We start from the raw sequence: 21,876 nt of genomic DNA on the forward strand, positions 1-21,876 counted from the left end.
AGCAAAACACAGTAACTGTCCTCAAGGAACTACAATTGAAAGTAAGATTAATGTAACAGATTCTTCGTTCTAAGATTTTAAACCTCGAAATTAGCAAATAACCTATGCAAGATTTTAGAATCCAATAGATTCTAAACAAAGTTTAAATTACCACAAAAAGGTAATCATTTACACCCTTATTTTTGAATCGTAAGTCAATGATGTCTATAAAATTGAACATTAAGAAAAGAGCACTCTTTAAATGCTAATCAGTTTGTCAAAACCAAAACTGAAATGTAGCTCAGAATTGGTTTACTAGATTTCCTCTAAAAGGAGAGCTTTTCCAAGGAATTAGTCTATCTCAAGCTATGGAAACAGAGAGGTTCCCTGTTACAACTTCCTTCTTTCCTTCAACACTGGATTTGAAGCTCTGTGCAAAAGCGCTATCCACGACAGAGCTTGTTTACTGTGTACTGGATACTACATCAATTCCTACTCTATCCTTCAGGTCAAAAGAAAGTTACAAAGTGACTGCTCGTATGTTTTTCCCAGCAAAACTTCATCATATGTGATGGTTGTTCAACCTAAGAGTGCATCAAAATTACCAATGGACATTTTTAAAATTTATACATTTCTGTTCCCTACCCCCTAGATTTTCTAACTTATTAAATCTAAGATGGAGCCTTGGCATCTGGATTTTTTAAAGCCCAACAGATGATTCTGATGCACATGCAAAATTAAGAATCTCTATAAAACAACCAAAGGAAAACAAGTTTAAAAGTCTTCTGCCCTCCCACTACTTTTCCTGGAAAAACAGCCTATATGGAAAAAGATGCACAGCTTAACCTTGGACAAGAATACCATTAATATATTGAATATCCATTTATATACCAAAGAGATATGTAGTTTCCTAAGCATTGAACTGAGCTGGTCGAAGCAAATTGAAGCCAAATTACCTGACAGAATCTTCTGTGAACTGTCACATCTATCATATCCTGCCTTCATAGATAGCTGAATGATTCATTAGTTTGCAGAAAACAGAATATTCCAACGTTATCATTAAATAGTGATGATGTTCATAATAAGAGAGAATAGCACACACAGACACACACATTTTAATTCAGATAATTAAATTATTTACTTTTCCTGAGATTCAATCCAAGAATCATAGTCTTTAAAAGTCCAAGAGCCAACTACTTTGAATAATTTCTGAATTATAAAAGAGAATCAATCCCATGTCTTGGTACATGCCACTTCTCAGCCCGGAAACTTGCATATTGCTTTGCTGATCATATGCAATGAAAACAGCTACAGAACTGTGTCATAAAGGAATATACATGACTTTGTGAGCATATTATTGGGCATATTGAATAAGAGCGTGACAGTGATTGATAACACAATCATCTGAGATCTACTTAATGGAGAATAAGGTTGAAAAGAGAAAACAGAAGGCAAATTCTCAGTAAAACTGGAGTGAGCTGGGAAGTCTGGCCTGTGACTCTATCACAATTAAGTGTTTACTGCCATTAACCAACTGATCTTAAATGGGGAACAGTCAAGTCAATTAAGTCATTTGGCCTGGTCCTATGGGAATATGGATAAATTCTTTGAAAATCAGGTGCTTGATAACTGATTGGTTCACAATATTATTCATAAAAGGGGGCACTTTTTAGATATCATGACACATAACAGAAAGAGGTTGGTGGTCTCATATCATTTGTTAGTCAAATGTTCTTAAAAAATTACTGTCAGTGTGTCTTTTGATAGGTATTATGCCAGTTCTGTTACGAGATAATTATAAAAACAATAACAACACAATAAACTACATTGAGTACTTACATACAAGCACTGTGCTAAACAATTTACATGAAATTCTACCACTTAACCATCACAATCATATGACATGTACACCACTATTAGACCCACTTTATAGAGGAGGAAATTGAGATTTAGACATCACCGTGTCCAAGATCATAAAACTTATAAGTAATGAGGCTGGGGTTTGAACCCAGATGTGCAGAGCTGAGACTATAAACTACATTTTACCTGGGAATGTAACTCAAGGATGATGAATGTATCACAGAAACTAACTCCAATATATCAGGGGGAAAATGGAAAACATACCACAAACAAAACACAGGAAACTGTCACTTTATAAATTAAAAATTAGTTTCCTAAGTACCAATGAATTAAATGGCAATGCTATGATTGTTTTATACCCATAATTCTAACAAAAATTGTTAGGCAGATTCAATTGTATACAATATATTCTTCCTAATAAAGCCTTGGGTGTATTTCTTTTATGATGAGAATATTTTTCACACTTATGTGGGAAAAGCAAGTTAAAAGTCAAATTGGACCAAATTATAACATTCATGAATATGCAATGCCCTTGTGGTGATTTTAAATTATGCCTATTTTTTTTTGACATTACTCCCTTTGAAAGGTGGAGCTTTCTAGTCAATATCTTATAATAACCTATAATGGAAAATATTCTGAAAATATATATATAACTGAATCACTTTGCTATACACCTGAAACTGACACAATATTATAAATTAACTATAAAACTAAACAAGAAAAAAGGTGGAGACTAATTGCCTGCCCTTGAATATGAGCTGGACTTAGTGTCTAACTTCTAACAAGTGAAATGAAATTAACAAATTAACAAATAAATATGGCAGAAGTGACGGAGTATGACTTCCATTTCTAGGGCATAACAGGTATTTTTCTCTCCTTCTCTCTCCCTCCTACTTGACTCTCTCTGAAAGCCAACTATCATATAAGGAGGAAGCAACTTCGACAGCCCTGTGGAATGGCAAAGAACCGAGGCCTCCTGCAAGGAGCCAGAACAACGTTGCCAGACAGGCGAGTAACACACCCAGGATGCACACTCATCGGTCCCAGTCAAGCCTGCACCATAACTGTAATTTGATGAAAAACCCTTAGCCAGAACCACCTAGCTAAATTGCTCCCAAATCTCTGACCAACAGAAATTATGTAAGATGTTTACTGATTTTAGCTGCTAAGTTTTAGGGAAATTTGTTATAAAGTAACATATAGCTACTACAATGATACTGTCTACATGGCCAGTGCAGTGTGACATTGTAGCAGGTGGCAGTATTGTCTCTCTCTCTGTGCATCAGTGATCCTGGCTGTGCCTCTGTTCCCCTCATCAATAAAGTGAAGAAAATATATATACCCCCAGAGTTGTAAGTATTCAATGAGATAGTTCACAAATACTTATTAGAGGAGTTCCTAACAGAGTAAGCCATAAATAAAACTTAGCCATTATTATTATTGTTGATACATTTCTCTCTTGTCTTTGGAGTCTGAATGCAACAATGGCATCATGGAAGAAAGGAAAGTTTAACTATCTACCCACTAGTCTTGGCTCTGCTTCTTGATTACACTCCCTTTTTTCATCTCTGCAGCTCATATTTTTCATCTTTACATAAGAGGTGGTAAAAGAATACGAAGTGATTGTGACATTTCTTCTATTACATGTTACTTCTTAAAACTTTTCCCATTTGGGCAGTTAAACACTTGGCATATATGAAAAGTTTGGAAGAGCAGAAGAACACAGAATAAACTTTGAATTGTTAAAAACCTAAGGTGTAGGAAGCTTCAAGAACATAAAGAATATAGAAGGTAAAAGTAAAGTTTCTATTTCCATTAAGAGGAGAAGCAAAGATAGATTAGACATTGATGTGTGCCTAAGAAAGATGCCTGTGCACCAACCACGCGCTTTAATGTGGACCAGCCAGACAGAATGGGAAAAACAATCCCAAAGAGTTGTAGGGAAGTCCAGATTACAGAGGAACCACCTCACTTCCCAGTAGAGCCCAGAGAGGTGGAGAGGCTTCAGAATTTCCCTGGACGTCACACATGACACCGGAGCAGAGGCTGCATGGTGGGTTTAGGACAATCCGCCTCAGACAACCTCGTAGTTTCTGCTACGCAGCAGGATGATGTAGGAAGACAACAAATATAGAATGGGGACTCAGCAGACCTTAAGAGACCTATAAGCCAAAATCAAGACATAGCACAGGGACAGCAATGATCTAAAAAAAAAAATGCAAAGACCAAGGACCCAATGGGGTGATATACAGCTCAGCAGATACCACGCATCAAAGGATGCTCCAGTGTCAACACGTTGCCTGGACTCTTCAAAACCCCCTAGAACTCAGACTCACTTCAGGCAAGAGGTGAAAACTGCATTGACTTAGATTTTCTATTACTCAGTAAAAAGGAGGCTTAAGGTAGGTTAAAATAAGTAATAAAAAGCCAAGTTACATTTCCAGCATAACTGATTTTGTACACTGAAATTTTACATCAGACTAAATGGCATAAAATGACTTCTAACCTTCATTTAAACACTTCCGTCCTCTCACACATCTCAGAATATAAGCCACCTTTTGTTAGTCTTTATTCTAACTACTCAAAGTTCAGATTCCCTCAAATTCCTTGAAACTACTAGTCTCCCCTTCAGTTAAATCCCCTCTTTAGCAAGACTCTAAAAATATACTGATTTAAATAGCCTTTTGACTACTACTGCCACAACCTTATACTCATGTTTCTTTTTATTAAAAGTCTGACGTGTTATTTGAAGGGACCAGGAATACTATTTACATGAAGCATGGAAAATGATGGCAGAAAAAGAGAGACTAGGTTTTATACTTTCCTCTACCCCCAGGGGGCCTAGCATGGTTCCTAGCTCTACCACTCACCAACTGTGTAATTTAAGGCAAATTAGTGACCTCTCTGAACTTCAGTTATTTCCTCTGTAAAATCAAGGCAACGAATTGGTTCTCGTGACAATCCAATGAGATGCCATACGTAAAATTACTGTATGCTCTCCGATTTAGTTATTTAATAAATGGAAGCTATTTTTGAGCTAACACAAAGGTCTGGATGGTCAAATCAGACACATGAATCAGAGATTTTACCTAGAGTCAAGAGGCAAAGGTGAAGCAGGGAGAGCTCTGCGATACCCCACATGGCTCTAGAAGCCCTTCCTTTCCATATCCCACAAACGTTCTGGTCCACAGTAATAGCTGAGATCCCAGAGAGGATGTGTCATGAATCCACAGATTCTAGATCTGTCTGTCTTTGGCAATCCTAAAACAAAGACACCATACTACTACCATTCCATGGATAAGGACTCCTGCTAGCAGTGTCAGGAGGAAAGTTACCAGCATTTTACAATGATGTTTACACCGGACTCCTTTCTCTGGGAGCAAATCAACTAGTCTGGTATTCTGGTAAATAATCACCAGGAGAAAAATGGGTTACAGGCTACTGGTTTTAATCCTTCCCATTTTGTACTATCCTAGTCAGTGATTACTGAATCAATGTTGAATTAATGTTCAAACTTTATGCAGCCATAAAGTGATCTGTGACTGGAGCCCCTTACTATTCAGTCCAAATGAATCCTTCTTCGTATCTGGAGTCCTTCTCTCCTTCCTTCTCTGCAAATAATTATGAAGGTTTGGGGTTTTTCTCTCTGAAAATATGTTTAGGAAAATATTTATAACAATCTCACACACACATACACAATGACTATTTTCCTTGTGAGCTTTAAGATATATGTTATTCATTCTTTTGCTGTGTCATATCTAAATCCAGTTTTGCTGCATAAATGTAAACAACTATGGGTTTATGAAAGTATATAATTACTACACATTTAATGGTGAAAGAAAAAAGTGGGATTGAGGAGAAGCCATGTAAAGAAACTCATGGGAGAGACAAACTTTGAATTGTTGTTTTATGTTAATAAGGCATCAAAAGATCTGATTTTTAACAAAATCTTCCTTAGAGTAGAGAGATTTGTTCACTTCATTCAGCTCAAGTCTCTTCCCCTTGGTGGTTTGAGTGGCTCTGATGGCCCTTTAGTGTTCATGTAATGATGCCAGAGAGGAGCGTGTGTCTGAAAATGAGTACATTTCCACCCGAGGACTTTCAAAGTACCTTTTTTCAAAAATATATTTTTAAAGTACTTTTTCTAAAGTTTTAATGAATTTTCATTACCTTTGTTTGCCCCTGGAATAGTCTTTTTTTATAAAGTATGCTAATTTCTCTCCCCTAAAAAATGTCACCCAATTATACAGTTAAGCATTTGTCCAAAAGGAAAAAAAAAAAATCCTGAGTACTGAACATCATTATAAATCATCTTAGCTTCTTTTCTGTCCTCAGGCATCAAAAACGCAAATGGGAAAAGTCTCACTAGTTCACAGACATCTCTCACTAGTGGCATGTTATCAAATATTGTGGCAAAGAAAATGGTTAGATATCCACAGGGTTTGCAAATCCAGGCATTCCCCAAACATATTCTAACAACAACAACAACAAAAATACAAATACCAAAGAACTCTTCTATACTTGAAATATTTTCTAAACAATTCTTATTTTCATTCATAGTCATGAATTTCACCCAGGGTAGAAGTCAGAGCCCTAGAGATCAATCAGTTCACGGCTATTAAGAAGACAAACCTCCTAACAAAAACGAAAACTAACCCAAAGAAAAATTCAATGCCTCCAAATTTGGCATTCATTTTTACTTCCTGTTCTACTCCTCTCATTTCATCTTTTCTCTGCTTCCGCTGTAAATTATTTCTAGGAAGCAAAGGAGACATTATTGGATTGTTTTTTCTTTAAAAAAAAAAAAACAACGGATCCTTAATTATGAGAGCTAGCTAGGCTGGAACACATTGTCCACATATGTACAAATTCTTGTGTTCAGCACAGTGTGTACTTCTCTTATCTTCACAAAGGTGTGCATTTTCCCTAACTCTTTAGGCTCTAATAATAGAGAGACGGGAGGACAGGATATGCAAACAATTATATGGAAATATATCCCAAGGGTTCTTTATCAGTCTTAACTATGTGTCATCTACTAAAAGAATAAAAGCAATGCATAATAAATCTTTGTTGCTTATCCAGATTGTCTACGATGAAAAAGTTAATATAAATTACAATTGGGGGCGGGGGGTAATTAGTTTTGTTTGTTTGTTTGTTTATTTAATGGAGGTACTGGGGATTGAACCCAGGACCTCATGCATGTTAGGCCTGCACTCTACCCCTGAGATATACCCTCCCCACTAAATTACATTTTTTAAATCATTTGTTTAAAATTCTATGTTTGTACACTTTGAAAGCATAGAACTACAAGGAATAGAAGCTAGCTACAATGAGAATAATAAATGGGGGTGAGTTATGTAGAAAATCTAGAAGAGAATTAATAGAAGTACACAGAAGTAAAGGAAAAGTAATTTCCCAGGGTTTTTAAACAGATTAAAATATTGCATATACTATCTTTGCACAAAACTTTAAAAAATCTAACTGCTGACAAGATACTTTACCTGGTCTAACAGTTTTCATTACTTTCTTTTTCTTCCTAGTAGAACAGTAGCATGCCTCGTGGTGATCGTATTAGTAGATTATTAGTAGTAGTTACATTAGTAGGACAAAATACAGCTTCAATATTGATGGGCTAACTTTTGATTTTCGTAATGTTATTCATTTACTTTTCCGTGTACTGTTTCATTTCAGGTCAGGCAAATATCTTCCTAAATCTAGACTTATGGGCCCTTTTAATCAGCAAAATAATCTATTATATAAATAAATGCATTAAATATACCACATAGTTCACATTTAGTGGATGATTTAAACTAGAGATAAGACACTATCTTATTACATGTTTGTGTGCGTATTATTTTCGTCTTTTGATATCTGTTATTCTTTAGAAATGCACTTATTGGGGTAATGTACTGAAAACATCTCCCAAAAGTGAGTTTTGACAAGACATTTGGGAAAGAACAGGGGGCCTTCTTGCCAGATTGCAGGTGCAAGGAAGAAGGGCCAAAGTTAGGTCAGAGTCAGGGGAAGTAGGAGGCAGGTGTGAGAGACAGGACAGCAGCAAAAAGCTCACTAGGAGGAAAGGGATAGACATGGAAACAAAGAGAGGAAGCAGGTGTCAAGAGAGCGTCGTCAGTAAGAGTGAGTGCCTGCTGGGAGACATCTGCAGAAAACATCTGCAGATACTTCTCCATGACTGCCAGGAAGGAAGATCCCTGCCACAGAGACACACAAAAGGCTTAACGACCTGTGGTATGTGGTTGAAGGGTATGCACAATGCTCAGTGCACCAGCCTCCAGTTACTCTGTGACAACACCAGTTCCACATCCCCACCACTTCCCTCCCTCGTGGAAAACATTTGTTAAAGCATCTAGTATTGATCAAAACATAAGGAAATTCTTTGATTCATCTCCTTCGCCAAAACAAGCCGGCCTTATTTCACCATCAGTTGTCTCAGAAAAAAAGAAAAAAAGATTCCTTCCAGAGGGAGACAGAAAATAGCTCTGATCCATTTATCAAGTAACTGTTTGCTTTGCTTTTATACCCGAGGTTAGAAAAATTCTGCCAACGCTGCCCTGTCAGACTGGCACTGAATCCAACAGTAGGTATGACAAAGGTACTAGTGGCTGGAATGGTTCACTGTCTAAAGTGCTAATACTGATGATGGCACCAGCCACCTGGAAGACTGAACAAGTCATTAGAAGATCAACTGTGGAAAGGATACCCCGCCCTGCTTTGTTCCCCTTGAACATCTGATCCTTCCCGTGTTCCACATTACCCCACTTACAGCTCATTCAGGGCTAATGTAGCAGAGAAGAAATGTGGGGAAGTCAGAGACAGAGAGAGAAATCTTTCAAAAAAATATTCTCTATCCTGATAAGTGGAGTTCATAGTTTTGAAAAAGAAAAACATGACACAGATTTCTGTGTACATATGACTACCCTTGGCCTATTCAAGTCATTCAGTCAAATACAAATCGCTCCTCAGGGACTGAGTGCATTTGGTGGGTCAATCACAGGTACGTCTGTGTGGATGGGCTGCTATATAGAGCCAGGGTCTCCGGGTCATTGATGAGCCAGATGCTGCCAATGGTGCCACTACCGGGCTACTGCTTCTGAGAGCTGGTGTTTTTGAAGTGAATACAGCTGAAAGAAACATGCAACCACAGAGAACATAATGGAGCCCATAAGAGGCCTGGGCAAAAAAATGTGCGCATACAATTTGTCTGATTGTTAGGCTTTCCAACCAGTTTCAGAAGTCTGCATTGTCTTGATAGTGACTTGCTGGGCAGTGCTGGAAAGTCACCAGACTTTCGGTGCTACTTAGTTTTTCAATCTATAAAACAAGCTAATAAAAGCAATTTGATAAAGAATAGTGTTCCATATAAGCAGGTGTCCTTGAAACCATTCACTTTATTTAAGAGATCAAATAGATTAGCTTCCTATTGACAGCTTCACATGCCATCACAGGAAGTATCTATGAAGGACAACAGTCAAATACCTCGGGCATTCATAAAACCAAAATTTAGAGTTAGTTGGAATTTGAGGAAGCCTCTTCTCTTTGCCCTTGGTTAGGCCCTCAAAATACAGAAAATCAAGTATTCTAAGCCCTTAGACAAACAAAAGAATCAAATTCCCCTTTCTACACACAGGCAAAACTAGTCACAAAAAAGGTGAATTCAACTGTAACTAAGAATTGAGTCAAAAATTGAGGTCAATAGAAAAAACCTCAAATGCTGACCCATAAGTAATTCAACCAAATACACCTTCCACTCAAACCACTTTGGACTCAATGTATAAGTATCTGGGAAATATAAGAAAAGAAGAAAGTTTTTTTTCTTAAAAAAAAAAAATAAAAGAAAGAAAGACGAAACAAGACCAAGAAGAAAGGGTAGAAAAGGGAATGAAGAGCAGTTTATGGAACACAAACATTCAGTCCCCCAATCCCAGTACCCCAGTCATATCTATAACCCCAAACGACTACACTCATAAGGACAGAAACCACTATTATTTCTTATAAACAACCCCCCATCCAAATTACCACCTTCTCACTCCTACACAGCTTTTATGAAGTACCATGCAGACACTGTAGATGGTTCATAAATGTAATGTGAATGTAAGTCCAAACATCTAAATGCAGTGATTACTTTAGGAAACAAAGATCACTTTTCCATACTTTAATTTTACATAATTTGGCAGAAGAACAGAATGAGAGAAGTATAGCGCTTGGAACATACAGAAGCAGAGCAATTTACACCTGCATTTGTGTCTATCCATGCATGAGATTTTTAAAAAGTCTTTTTCAAAATTTGTTTCATACTTTTATACAAACAATTTTATAGGGTGAAATTTCATTTGCACATAGATTTATAAAACTGATGTAAGTTCTGTCGCCTTTATCAGTAGGTAAATTTCTTCAGACACTTATTTTACCTCCAAGTCCCAATAAATGCTGATTGATTAAGAGATTTCAGAGCCAGTCTGTTAAAGTAGATCATCTCTTGCCATTGTTGATTTTACAGTCATTTTTAGTCTTCTGTTTATTTGCTTTTGTTAATATGAACCATCTGTGCCTCTCATCCTGTGTTTTTAAATAAGCTGCCTAACTGTAGGATTTAAAATTTTTATATTTCACCCTCAAGCCTGCTGTTGATCATTTTTGTCAAAACTAAATGCCTGCCCTTTAAAAGGTCATTTCTGAAGTTTAAACCTGTTGGTTTATGTTATTACAGCAAATCTCACCCCAGAATGCTTGGTGTTGTATAATAACAACCCGTCCACTGCTGTGTGGAATGAATAACTAAATCAAAAGCCACTATTTCCTCTTAGTTCTAAAGATCAGCTTTCAAACATATACACATTTGTGGTTTGCTTTTTCACGTTTTTCAAGCATCTAGCAAGTCATATTCCAAAGAAAGTTTGCCAAGGTATCACTTTTAGGCAACTTTCAGAAAAGTGGTATTGCTACACATAAGACAATGATAAATTTCACTAATACACTCAATAAATTATTTCCCCAGTTATAATCTTCCTTGGATTCATAGGTTCAACAACTAAGTTATTTTTTTATTTTTATTTTTCCCAAGATAGTTTTATATTATTCAATAGAAAGAGAATATACATGCTTTCTAAAGAGAACTGGAGTCTAAATTATAAGCATATTAGCAAAAAAATGTACATGAACAACAAAAAGAGATTTTAAAAGAGAAATAAAAAAAATTTAAAGACGAAAAAGCATTTACCAGGAATAGGGATTAGTTACAAGAAATGCGTACTAAATTTGACCCTAGGTTTCCAGAAACAAGTAGTAAAGGGCTGTCAAGGGAATGAATGTGTTTTCCAATTCCCACTTTATCACTTATGAAACACATAGCATCATCTTTTTCTTGATAACTGCAGAGTTAACAGGGGTCCCCGAAATGAATGCTGGAATTGTCTTCTGATGTTGATACCCATGACCTAATGGGATCAGTGCTTTAGCATTCAAGAAATGAAGGAGTCCAGTAGCCTTCAAAATTATTTATGGGTCAAAAAAAGTCTCCAATTTTGGAAACTAGTAGTGATATTAATACTAATAATATTAGAAATAACAAGTAACTAGTATATTGGTCTATATATTGTAAGAATATTAAATGCACAATTAAGGATCCTGAAAGACAACCATCTCAAGATGACAGTCAGGTACTTCAGTCACTGTAACTTCTTTTAGTACATAATCTAAAGAGTCCAACTAAAAAATAATTGAACTATTTGTTCCATTCTAGAATTTGTAATTCTGCAAATTACAAATATAAAGTGTATTGTTTTTCTCTTTAAATTGATTATCTTGCACCACTTAAAATGTAGATAGTGCCCCAAATATTAACATAGGGATTACCTTTAGAACCAGTTTACAAGAACACTGGCCTTACATTTTACAGAATGCAAGGTATTCCACAGTCATCTTTCTCATTCTCATTAAAGAGGTGAGTGGCAGCAGAATGAATTGAGAAGCCAGACTTCAGTCTGGGTTGGAAGCCTAAGTCCACGGCACATCGCCTGACCCAGGTTACCTTTCTTGAAGCTCTGGCACCTCTGTTTCACAGTCTGCACAACAAAAGTAATAACACAGACCTTGAAGACTTTTGTGAGAGTAAAGTTACGTATGAAGTGCTGTTCTCAGTCTCTTGCGTGGTTGCTGCCTACGAAAGACCTGTCCATCAGCAGCCTCCCCACAATTACATACAACACAGCAGCAGAATCACCTCTGAGTGTAATTCTGAAGATTGTTACTAATATTGCTGGTGATAAAGGCAGTACCAGCGGCAAGAGGAGGTTTTATTTTTTATCACCACTATCAATGAAATTCTATTACATTTTATAATCTCCTTGGTTCCTCTCTACATTTAGCTTCTTCCAATTACACAGAATCGCCATCTTTTTGCCATAACACAAGTATTAATGAGGGGGAGGTGGAAAGGAAAGTAAATGAATGCATCTCTTTGTATTAACAAAAGTACACACTCCTAAAGGAAAATCCAGCTACAAGTTAAACCAAACATTTTCAGCAAATCAGCATATTTTGAAGCTGTAGCATTTGATGATACCTCAAAAATTAGCCCTTTAACTTTTTAATCATATTACTAAATGACTTCCAACAAACATGATAATCATAACCTTTGCCTTCAAAGACATGGTAAAAGTTAAAAATGAAGTGGCTGTAAGAAATATCTTTATGTAATTTATTCAGTTTTAAATCGGTGAAAACATACAGCTCCCTTTCCAAAACTGAGAGAAAATTATTTAACCTGTTTCAATTTTTTCATGGGAAAAAAAACAGTTCCTATTAACGTAAAATAAGTTAACATGATAAGCACTTGAAACAGAGCCAGACACATAATAAATACAATCTGTGTTTCTATTTTATCATCTCCCTTATAAAATTCTTTATAATATTCATACTTTGTGCTATGCTTATTTTTTTAAAGCAGCATCAAAATCTTTTAGAAAGAGAAAGAAAAAACAGTATGTAGCCTTTACAGTGATTAAATGTTCATTTTTCTTTGGGTGTAGGGAAAAACCATCCTAAGGGAAAAGAGAGAAGACATAGGATATGAAGTAGCTGTCTTTACAGAGCAAAGGGAGCATGTTCGTATGGGAAGGAGATGTGGGCAATTTGATGTAGAAAAAAAAAAAAAAAACACCCATGGCTCCCAAAGATAAATGACAGTTTCAGGACCAAACAGCAGAGAAACTAAAGAAGATTTCTTGTTATATTTATGCATTAGTTATCTACTGTTGCAAGACAATAATACCACAAATTTAGTGCTTTTAACAAGACACATCTCTCTCAATTTCAGTGGGTCAGGAGTCCAGGAACCACTTGGCTGGCTCTCCTGTTTCAGGGTTTCACAGAGTTTCCACACAGGTGTCAGCCAAGGCTGCAGTCTTATCTGAGGCTCAAATGGGAAGTGATCCACTCATGTGCTTGCTGGCAGCATTCAATTCTTCGTGCTGCCAGACTCAGGGGCGTAATTTCCCACTGGCAGTTTGCTGGAGGTGACTTCCCCCGGTCACTGGCTTTCTCCATATGGCAGCTCACAGTATAGCATCTGCTTCTTCAAAGTCAGCAAGGGAGAGAATCTGAGAGTCCGTCCTTAAATGGGTGGTATAATCTTATGTAATATAATCACTCACTCACTCGTAATCACATCTGACCTGTCACCCTTGCCGCGCTCTTATTAGTTAGAAGTCATGGGCTCCCACCATGTTCAAAGGGAAGAGTCTGCACTAGGACACAAATACCAGGAGGCAGGAATCCTGGGCGCCACCACAGAGCCTGCCTGCCTTAAGTTACTAATAGTCTTTCTTCTTTCCAATAATTCTAATTACTTAACAATCATATTGCTCTTTCTTTTTGGCCACCAGGAGTTCCAAAGCTGAAATTTTGACTTCTCTTTCATAACTGTGTAAGGCCAAAAAGTCTCTGTATTGGGAGCATAAATATTATCTCCCTTATACTGACCTTCCCTAAGAATAGATGTTTACTGTTGCCATTAATTTAAACTCCTTTCATTAATTTTTTTAATATGTTCCTATAATTTCTGCAAATCCTCTGTAGAATGAGACATGGAATCAACAGTTATACCATAAGGATATTGTTAAAAAGAGTAACTCAGCTCTGAAAAGTGGTGAAGTCACAAGGCTACATCAGCTTCTCTAGCTTCCTTCGCTGGTACTGCAGACATCCCACAGGTGAAGACACGGTTTAGCTCTCACTTTGATGACACTACTGATACCCCTAACTGGAGGGTAAGTCATTCAACTCAGTTGCTATGCTTTGTGCAACTCTCACTTAACTAACAGAAATTCCTTTCCCATTTGACTTGTGCAAACTCTCTCCTAAAATCTACACTAAGAAAAATAACACAAGAAGGATAATCATATCAGGGGTTAGAATTAGTAGGAAAAGTGTTTGAATTTATAATACCCATTCTATAAATACATGCACAATTTAAAGCAGTGGAGGAGAAATGACATTGTTTTAGAAAAGCATGACTTTCAATTGACTTCCATGATATATGACATTTTAGAAGAATTTAACTTAATTTTGATTAATATTAGTACACGATTTTTAAAAGCACTTTTGTGTTAACTTTCTCAAGTATATTTTTATCTCATGTTTTCCATGTTTTTATTTGAAATGATAAGACTAAGATATAAGAATAATTAATACCTTTGACGTCAACTATTCTTTACGTCAGCTCCATTCAGCAGTTTTTGTTTCTTGATGAATAATAATTCCATGCAATGATAAGATTAGAAATCTTAAATCTTCTTTCATCTTGTATTTTTCTCATTTTCCACAAAAATAAGGGCACTGATGCTTTTCTGGTTATAACTACTCACTCATAGACTTAAATGATACTGTTCAGATTAAGTCATCACTGTATTTGATAATGGTGATCACAATCTTCTCTGAGGAGATTAAATTATTCAGTTATATGAGTTGTTTCACCTCACTGTACAGAGAGGCAGGTTAAAAGGATTTAAATCTTCTCCTTTTTGGTAAACTATAGTTTCTTAATCGTCAATAGCCACGCTCCTATTGCCGCAGCTTCCCCGTGTGATGTAACAAGCACCCTGAGTTTTAATAGGCTTAAGTCTGACCAACACTCAGTAAAAATCCATGGAATGTTCTTTAGAGTGTCCCTGTGATTTTTTAAGAGGTAAGAGTTATGTGCATGCTAAATCTAGATGTCTTTTAAAGAGGAAAACAGGACACTGCAAAGCTGCCTCAGATGGCCAGGGCAGTGTGGAGGGAAAGAAGGGTGGTCCACTATAAACTCAGACATGCCTGCTTTGGAAAGTTAATCTCGCTGCCTGCGCTTCACATGGGACTATTTGTCAGCAGATTGCTTTCTGTTCATTATAACTCTCATATTCAGGAAGAAGGAGAATTGGCCAAACCAGTAATATAAATGCATTGTATGCTCTACCCTCCCTCTTTATGATTAATTCTACCAGTGGTACAAATTTGCATGAATGAATGTCAGTGTGTTTTCTGCCCTGAACATTTCCTGCTGGCTTCAGTTCAGCCCTGCTGACATTTATTACAAATAATAGCTAAATATTCCTGATTTAATAGCGGCAGTGGCCCCACATCTGAAGGTGATGTCTGTAATAAAAACAGACAAGACGAGCTTATAACAAATACTAATCAGATTGTGTTTGCACACATAATGGATAAGCCTCACAGATACACTCACAAAATGTAATGGTTGTTTTTTTAAATGCAGCTGCTAGAAGTCACAGTTGAAGAACATATTGGTCTCTTTATTTCTTTTTCATTTCCCTTCTTCCTCCATCTCCTTAAAGTACCAAAGGCCTCCGTGCACAATCAAGATTGAATATAATCCCCTTTTTTATCTGGAAAAATGGGACACTAAGCACAGAAGACTGGCTATGTCCTTCTATTCATCTTTTGTTGCTCCTTCTAAACAAAGGGCATTGTCCCCTGATAAATTCCATTTTCTGCCTCTTATTCAAAGGTAGTTTACACACCATCTACGATGATTCTCACACAATGCAGTGACTGGCAAAGATACAAGTAACTTTCAAAGTTCTTTCAACCTGTTGACCCAGGTGTCCCTTCTGAAAGATATAAACTAGCCTTCCACACCTCTCACAATTGATAAAGGAGACTATAAAACCTGAGATTACAAAGAGAAGACGCACAGTGCCTACTAAAGGCAGCTTTAAAAAGCCTTTGGGAATAAAAGGTGCTTTTCTCTTTATTCTACCCAAACTTCACAAGCCTCCATATGAAAATTGAAGGAGGTCAAGTTAGCAGTGTCTTTTACTTAACATTTAAATGCTTAGGAATTTAACTCACTTGGCAGTAATTGTGAATAATTTTCTAAAAATAAACCTTTTTTCTATTTTTGCAGTATTTTTTTCCAGAGTGACTTTGCAGAAAATTGTAATGAAAGGTGATTACAGCCACCAGAATTTTTTTAAATATTCAATTGAAATATTTTACTTGATTGGCAAATATTCCTTTCAGTGCATAAACTGTGTGACACGTGGGAACCAAAGTCTTAATCACACATTGTAAGATCACCAAAAATATACTACTTGAAGCCTAAGCATCACGGACTCAGGAATAAGCTTGGGGTGGAACGTTTTTGTTGAAGGCTCAACATCATGTCGAGTCCTGTTCTACAGAGCCACCTTCAGATGTGCCCTGGCATAGCTTCTAACTCCCACCCTCCTCTGATTCCTCCAGCAGTCCAGTGGTCAAAAAGGCAGTGAACACGACCTTGGGCTCAAACTCTACACCTCTACCACTAATGCCTGAGTGTCCAATAATCGTTCCATGTGCATCAAGATGTGGAATGTAGATTCAACAAAATTCTTACTATTTTGATATTCAAAAAAAAAAAACTTTAAATTTCCACCTCACCATATTGGTTGGCACAGTCTCCCAACTGAAATGTTTGTTCACTGTGATCTTCAAAAGAACTAGAAAATTAGGCAAAATGTAATCACATTGGCCAGGAACAGGGACTGTCCTCATATTGCGATGGGGACACTTAAGCTCAGAAAGTTGCAGTGACTTGCCAAGTCACAGAGTGAATTAGGGCAGAATTTGTATTGTGGTCCCTGTCGTAAGTCCTGGGTCAGTGCTTCCTTCATTGCACTAGTCTCCACTCACCATTATCTTACTTGCTCTCTTCTAGTTAATGAGATCCAACCACATTGTTTCATCTGTCCTGAGATGCAAAGTTTGATCAGTGGGTTTTCTGGATTCTGAATTTATTAGACCCATTCAGCCAAATGTATGACCTATGCATTATTTTGCCTGTGAGCTAGTTGGCTGCGCATCACTTGATGGTGCCACTGATTTCTAACACATATATCCTTTTTCCATCTGGATGAGAAAGGTAGCTTACACCAACAAAGACTTCATAAACATTCCTTAGTTGCTAAGTGTGACCTTTTCAAGGCCAGCATTCCATTGTCAGGCATTAAGGCACGAAGTTACTGAACTTTGTGTCCTTTCTCCCTACAGCAGTATTTTTCTCCCATTTTTGTCACTAACAATTATGCTCTTTCTAGAAATCCAGTTCATATGCTTGACACATTGTGCTCAGATTCCTCTGTCTCCCACCATTTGCCTTCACATATATTCAGCTTCACCTTAATGTCCATTATGGTTATGGGTACATCCTACATAAATCTGTTTTAGCATCTGTGCCCTTGCTATGTCCTGGCTGGGAGAACCATTTCCCTATCCCATTTAGGTTCTATTCAGATACTGCCACTTCTTTGAGCCTTTTCCTAAATATTAGCCAGATGTGATTTCTTTCTACTTTGAGCACCTAATGCCCTTCCTGTCACTTCTATTTTCAGAGCCCTTATACACTGGCCTACCTGTGTTACAGTTACATGTGCTAGATGTTCTAAACCATGTATTTTATAACTCATCCTTACACTGCAGAGCACATAGCACAGGACCTCACCTTTCATCGGAAAAAAATTACAAATGTCTATATTATAGTTACTGTCTAAAAGTCATAGCCATTTATTTTAATCCTTAACAAAAAAGTCTCTTCTAGCATAAAAACAATACATCTTTGCAACATTATGTCAAAACTAAAATGAAGCATATGCTACTTCAGTGTTCTAAGAGCTATACAGAAACTAAAGAGAAAGCAAAATGAATTTTGTACTCTAGCATCCTGTATCAAGCAGAACTGTATGCCTGAGATCTGAAGTAGGAATTACAGGTAATCAAAAAATTTATCCACCTAGGGCAGGAGGGATGAGGGTGATTCGAGTAGCATAAAATCCAGTCTGAATCCAAAGGCCCAGGAACCAGGAGCCGACGTGCAAAGTCCAAGGTTAGGAGAGGGTGGACTAGGAAGCTGATCCACCCTCCCTCTGCCTTTTTATTCTGTTGGGGCCCTCAACATATTGGATGATGCTCCCCCACACTGGGGAGGGCCACCTGCTTTACTCAGTACTCAGATTCAAAGCGAATCTCTTTCAGAAATGCCCACAGGCACACCCAGGAATATTTTACCAGCTATCTGGGCAATCCTTAGTCCAGTCGAGCTGAGTATCTATAGCTAGGGTCAAAACTCTAGGAAAAATTCTGAAGTGTTGAGAATATTCCAACAAAGGAATTTAAAAAAAATCCACAGAGGTGATTTCTAAAGTCCAGCAAAGAAAACTAACCTGGAACAAGAGATCAAATTTTGAAAGGCAAATGGCAAAGAAAGAAACGAACACTGCCATTAGGCAAAGAGAAAAGTTGTATCAACAAGGGCCTAGATGAAAGTATTGGATGTGGCCTCTGGCTGGACTCTCAATGAGTATTTATGTCTCTTACTTGCTACATTGTGAGCAGTCAGCTCTAGAACAACCTATGCAGAGTCAGTTACTATCCTCACATTTAGTGAAGGAAACACTACTGATCTGGGCCTAAAAAAATATGAACATGATTTTTAAGAGGTAACCCACCTTACTAGGACAATCACCCAAAGTCCTGTTCTTGAACTTTATGTACATGTAAATCATCTTGGGATCTCATTAAATTGCAGATTCTGATTCAGTAGGTCAGGGATGGGCCTGAATTTCTGCATTTCTAACAAGCGCCCACACTGCATACTGGTTCCTAGGTCAAACTTTTGAGTAGAGAAGACCTACACAACAGCCAAACCAGTGCCCCAAATATAGAACAGGTATATTTTAAAATTGCAACCTAGTGCTTAAATTAAGTAATTACTATTTAAGTATAGGTACAAATGGTATAAAATTTGTTAATTATCTGTAAAAACATGTTATTTCAGATTGCAGAATAAATGTTGTTACATTCCTTTGCCAACATAGAACAAAAAATGTGAAGCACTTGTTTTCCATATTTATCTCTTGCCTCTGTCTGCTTATATTCTTTTTAATAGGTTCCAAATGAGAAATGTTCACTTCACAGATTTTAATTACCTGAAATCCTTTTTTCCTTATTGATTACCAAGAGCAAAGTAGCTTTTTGCGTTAACCTTTCAAAATGTCCAATTTAATTTATGAATACAATATTTTTTCAGCTCAGCGTGTATAGATGATGCATACCATTTCATACTGCTGTTATAAAAAGACCATTTTAATTACCCACGGAAATGTGCCTGGGATGGAGAATTGTGAGAGTTCATGAACAGAACCGCCCAACAATTTATTGGAAGAGCACCCGGCATCAACAAGGCAACTGTATCTGCGGTAGATAAAGCATTCTCTCAGCTACTGGGAAAATTTGTTTTGACATCACATTAGGATTAAATCAGTTATGCAATATTCCATAATGGCTGCCTTTATTTTGTATTTTCAAAAACAAAAGCCTGATTTTCTGGATTCCTGCTAACGGACTAAACATTGGCGTAAAGCCTGGAGACATATCAGTAGGAGGAAGGGGGCTGCCGGTGATGTCATCCTGAGGCATTTGAATCCAGGGCTTCCATTATTCCAAATGTGGTAGCTATTCTGGGAAGCTTCAAGGTCACAAAACCCACACTGCTTGATTGCAGTCACTTCTCTGATGCCTTCAGCAAGTGGTTGCTTCTTTTTTACATTTTCTGAGCTTTGAAATTCACACAGCAACTTTATCCCCCCTCAACCCAATCAGAAAGCTTTCATGCAAGCCATTCTGCAAAACACAAAATCAGGGGGAAAAGAAGCTAAATCAAACTCAAATAAAAAAGAAGTGATAGACGCTTCAACAGAGTCCACAGGGAATCAAACCTTCTTTTAAACAAAAATATTGACATAGCAATTTAAAATAAATACCAGCTTCATATGCCGAACACTTTATTATTGGCTCACAGGACTGCAAATGTAAGGAACCTATTCTTCTCTGAAACATTGCCAAAGGCAAACCTCTTAAAAAACCAAACATTGTGACATGTTCTTAAGTAGCTTGCCATCATGTCGATTGTCGCATTTGGTATAACATAACGCCTGCATGTTCATTAGGCCCACACATTGCAATTAAGGTACATATGTTTTGCTTCTCCAAATGTCTGAAAGCCAGGTGGAATGAGTCAATCGCTCTGATGACATTGAGCATTTCTACAACAATGCTGAATTCCAGCTCAGTATTTTGCATAGTATGCCTATTACATGGAAAACGGAATTGCCAATATGTCCTTTTGTGTAAAGCTGTAAAAGCTCAGAAGATCTTAGCAAATACTGGTATGTTGCTGCTAAGGTACATGAAGCAGATGTCTACAGTTATCCTGTTAAAAAGTTTCATTGTAAAAGACCCTTCAAATAAAGCACTGCTGCCAGTAATTGCACATTAATTGGCTTCATTCTTCTCTGAAGGTCTAGCAGAGTGCGGACAGCCCTCTGATTTGCTGCCTTCCAAAGCACAGTGCATGCTAAAAATATTGAGGGGTTCTTGTTCTTTCATTGCCTTTTAATCTCTAAGTGACGTGCCTGTAGAAATAAGTCCAGTGATTCTGTCCTAGCATTCAATATTTCTTCAAATTTTAAAAAAGCAAAATAAAAATGGGTTTTATTATGACTTGGGACTGGTAATACCTAAAGATAAGAGGCAGAAACAGAGGGAAGAGGTTGACTTAAAGTTAAAATGGCAAGCTTCAGTTCACTGGAACCTTGAAATTGTGAGCACTTGGGCATCTGACATGTTAGGTGTCAAGCAGCGAAACAAAATATGGTTTTTACAAATAAATCCCAGCAAGGCTACAGTTGTGTGACCTCCCCCAATCTACCTCTCCAGGTAGAGCAGTGCATAGCTCTCATTGAGATGTCAGGGAGAGCTCATTAGCTGAAAGCTACATCTGGGGTGAAAGGGCAATGGGAAGACAAACCAAGGATTGCTTCAAAATTGCTCTCACCGTGTGTCTACTAGAGAAGGGTTTGGGAAGATTGCTTAAAGTGCAAAAGCTCTTTCTGATTTTCTGACAGTTAAAGTACCCTAAAGTGGAATGCAAGAAAAAGGAAGAAAATAATTGCTGGGGAGTGTTGATGGTTATGAGATGGCTAGTCTTTGCTGTAAAAACCCATGCAACTTGGTGAAGTTTTTCTTAAAACTGCAAATATTAGAGAACCATGACGTATAAAATCTTCCATGTTTAACCACTCAGTATTCCCCCCTTACCCAGTCTCCCAAACACAGCTCAGCAGCATCTTCTACTGTTTCTTTTTTCACTGTTTCATGAAAAGGTTTACAGAGACCTGGTCATTGGTGATTTCCTCTAGATAGAAGAAAGGGCAGGAACAGAGATTGAGAGAGAAGTGTGAATATCTGGGGATCTTATGACTTACCTCCCAGGAGAGTGGAGTTGAAAGAGCACTGGAAAAGGAGTCCGGATCCTTCAGTCAATAACAAGTATGCATCCTGAACAACTCACTTAGTATTTCTTTGATTGTGTTTCTGTACATGTAAAATGAAGAGACAGGTCTACATCTGGTTTTGAATCCCTGTGGTGCTACATGATTCCCACTACTGGATTTCCTTCAACGTTCTTAAACACCGTAATTC

General features: G+C 37.3%; 2 long non-coding RNA genes across 4 annotated transcripts in view; both read right to left on the reverse strand.

Annotated features, from left to right (window-relative positions):
• The window catches only part of LOC140695602 (uncharacterized), a 280,415-nt gene that overhangs the window by 153,346 nt on the left and 105,193 nt on the right, over nt 1–21,876 (reverse strand). The gene's annotated exons all lie outside the window — the stretch shown is intronic.
• LOC140695604 (uncharacterized) lies at nt 19,668–21,721 on the reverse strand. The gene is made up of 2 exons (XR_012071276.1): nt 21,660–21,721; nt 19,668–20,016 (listed from the first exon to the last, which is right to left on the reverse strand). It is a non-coding gene; the product is annotated as an uncharacterized lncRNA (long non-coding RNA).

Source organism: Vicugna pacos, chromosome 3, assembly GCF_048564905.1.
Source record: "Vicugna pacos chromosome 3, VicPac4, whole genome shotgun sequence".
NCBI classification, from domain to species: Eukaryota; Metazoa; Chordata; class Mammalia; order Artiodactyla; family Camelidae; genus Vicugna; species Vicugna pacos.